Source organism: Nuphar pumila, chromosome 4 (assembly GCF_984573655.1).
Source record: "Nuphar pumila chromosome 4, dmNupPumi1.hap1.1, whole genome shotgun sequence".
Lineage (NCBI taxonomy): Eukaryota > Viridiplantae > Streptophyta > Magnoliopsida > Nymphaeales > Nymphaeaceae > Nuphar > Nuphar pumila.
Genome location: NC_143252.1, coordinates 62,533,722 through 62,537,233, shown reverse-complemented (window position 1 = coordinate 62,537,233; position 3,512 = coordinate 62,533,722). Strand labels below are relative to the sequence as shown.

At 38.7% G+C, this 3,512-nt stretch overlaps 1 pseudogene; it reads left to right on the top strand.

The window, feature by feature from the left end:
* The first annotated feature begins 1,262 nt into the window (after positions 1 to 1,262).
* On the top strand, positions 1,263 to 1,958 carry LOC149840247 (tryptophan synthase alpha chain pseudogene; annotated as a pseudogene).
* Positions 1,959 to 3,512: the final 1,554 nt, after the last annotated feature.

Sequence of the window (3,512 nt, the reverse complement as noted above, 5' to 3'; positions counted from 1 at the left end):
TTGGAGCCACCATTTCATCGCACCATTGATGGTGTCGAATTGCTTATGCAATCTCGACTCATCTTTGTGCAACAACAATGGAATAGATTAATTCCAACATTTTTTTTATTTATTATTTAATTTCATTGTTATCGCCCCTTCTTTTCCATAATGGATTTTGACAGTGTTGTATATTGTAACTCCAATTTATATCCTATTTTACTTTTGATCCCCTGTCTTATTGCAATTCCTGCATTACATCCCATTTTCAATTTAGTTTTGATAATTAAGTCTGTGATTTTCCTTTTTCTTCTTCTTTTTTTTTTCCTTTTATCTTCTATTGATTTCCAAATGCCATGTTTGCTTTTTCCATCGATATGGATTTCCTGTTTTGATATGCAGTATCTATGTATCACCCACATTCACTGAAGAAATGCATCATTCATTTATCTCTATTAATTCATTTCATTAGCCGATTTCATTCATGCATTTTATTTTTTTTTGTTTTTTTTTTTTGTTCCTCTCCTTTTATCGTATTGCTTCCATTTTCCTTCTATTCCTCTGTTTAATTTCTGTAATATGGCGTGGGCGTATGGGTTCGTTATGATACTTTTCATTCATGGTCTTATTTTTTTTAACTGCATAGCTTAGCCAACAATTTTTTTTTTATTAGTTCCTCTTTTATACATACATATAATCTAATTTACCTCTTCTGCGTTTATCATGCAGTTCAATATCGCATAATATCGTTTATGTTTGGTTTCCTTTTCGTTTTGATAGCTTTGGGCACATCGTGTATATATCGGATGCATCTGATCATCATAATTTACATTATATCCATCTCTGTTAATATTGCTATTTAAGGTTTTCTGATATCAGTAATGTTCTGTTTCGTGATAAAGGGATCTTCCTCTTATTGAATTTACATCCTCATCGGTTCCTCATCCCTCAATTCCATAAGACATACCTGCATACCATACAATGTAAATCACATAGTTGTTGTTTATTAGTGTGTCTCCACATCCGATTCACCTTCACAGTTATCTGAGGAAGCCCAATATTCATTGTTCCCCATTTCACTGCCATTTCTTCATCAACATCTCATAAATCGTATAAGCATTTCATTTTTTTTCATTTTATTTTTACCCTTTTCAAGTTTATTGTGGTTATCCTCTTCACCGTATGCATCTGTGGATATCCCTGTGAATGTTACGGTGGATCCACACCTGCAACCCCAACCTGTTAACCATACCTTCACCACAAGACATATCTCCTGTAACGCTATGGATTCCTTGAAGGCCTCTCCTGCTTCTGCTGTGAGTATCTCAGAGACCTTCGATAGATTGAGGAAACAGGGCAGAGCAACCTTCATGCTTTGCACTACTGCAGGTGGCCTTGACCTTTCAGCCATAACAGAGGCATTGAAAGTTTTTGATTCTTACATGATTGAAATGGATGTACCATCCTCCGACCCTTGGGAAAATGGATCAGTTCTCCAGACAACTACTATGCAGACTCTGGTTAAAGAAGTTGGTGTCCATGGCTTAGTTGTGCCAAATGTTCCTCTAGAAGGGATTGAAATTCTGAGAAAGGAAGCCAATAAAAATAACATTGAATTAGTGCCATTGATGACACTTGCTACACCAAAGTATCAAATGGAAGCCATTGCTGATGCTTCACAGGGGTTCATATGCTCTGTGAGTTCAATAAATGTCACTGGCGCCCACACTTCTGTAAGCTTGTCTGTTTTAACTCTTCCGTATGACATAAAAGAGGCAACAAGTAAAATTGTGGTTGTTGGTTTTTGCATCTCAAAGACAGAGCATATGTCTCAGACATCAGCATGGGAGGCCAATGGCGTTATTGTGGGAGGCGCTATGGTAAAGGGGTTAGCTGAAGCAAGATCCTCTGAAGAAGGACTGAAGAATTTTGACATCTTCACCAAGTCTTTAAAAGCCCATCCTTCATGTTTCCTGTAAAAGTTTAATCTATGGTTTGCATCCCATCTATACTTCCAACATCCATGTGCTATCATTGCATTACCACAACATATACCTCTAGCATTGTCAATCTCTACATAGCAGCATTCGTTGTAATTCACACAAGCGTGCCCTATTGTTTTCAACACCACTGCATCCTTTCATCTCATTGTTGCATTGACACAACATCATCATCTGTCACACATCCTTCTTCACCACAACCCCACTCTTCACAGCATCCCTTCAACCCTCCTTTCATAGTTGCAATTACAGCAGCAGTCACGCCCACCTTTCTGCGCCTATTCGCTTCATTTCACCCGCATTGCTGTCACCACATGACAGTGCGCACTCATTTCATACACTTCATTGTTGCAAAAACACACTATTCACCACATCCAGCACCAAATGATGATATATGTTTATTGCCAACGCCTCTGATTTTTGTTCCATGTCATTAGTGAAATGTTTTTCGATGGAGCAGGTATATTGCCACGGTCAGAACTCCTGGAAATAGCAACCAGGGTAGTTAAGTTGTTTTCTTTTAGCAAAATCAGGGTCCACTGTTGCTGATGGTATATCGAACCCACTAAAGGGTCATCTTCCTGCAAAATTGTTTATTGTTTGTCCCACTGTAGTTCACATACGCATGTATTGAATATACTTTTTTTTTTGCAGGATATCTCGCCTATTGATTCTTTTAAAATCAATGTTATACAGGAGGATGTAAAGAGGAAGTTCAAGTGCTTCCTTATCATGTATCGGCAGATGCTCTGCAAATCCAATGAGAAGCATGCCAGTTTAAATGTTTAGTCATATATATCACTTGTTGTATCTATCTACCATACATATTATGCAACTTACTGTTGTACCATCATCAATTCCTGCACTCTTCATTTATTTCATGCATTTTGCTTCAGCAACCATATGCCATTATAACCATCATGCATCACATCATTCCCAACTCATGTCCTCGCCTACCTGCTGTATCATTAACAGCCATATTTTTCCTCCATCCAACTTACCTTCACTGCCCATTGTCGCGATTCTCTATATCACCTCAGCACCATCATCTCAGAGCATCCAGCCTTTATGCTGAAACGCCTACCACTTTTCATACCCTACATTGTTACCCACTTCACTGTCAGTACCCAACAGCCTCCAGAGGCACCTGCATTTTCCTGTGTACAACACCTTTTTTGTCCAGCCACATCCTTTGTAGCCATTACCTGTTGCTCTTATGGTAATGTTCCCTGTCATGACCGCTACAGCGACTTCTGCATTCATAGCTGCCTTATACCCGTGTTCACTCACACCACCTAATATCATATCTCAGCAGTTCATCATCCACCACACCTAGTGATCTATTTTCCCTTGTCATACAATCTCAATTATCTTCTGCTCCTTCAGAACATAAACTTCCAGCTGCTTTATTCTTAAGCAGTGAAGGAGGGATTACATTGGATTCCATTCAGCAATCCTTCGCAGTTGTCTGAAATTGAAAGCACACTCCTAATTACAACATCCACCGATGAAACCATTGCAGTAACAGTTTGA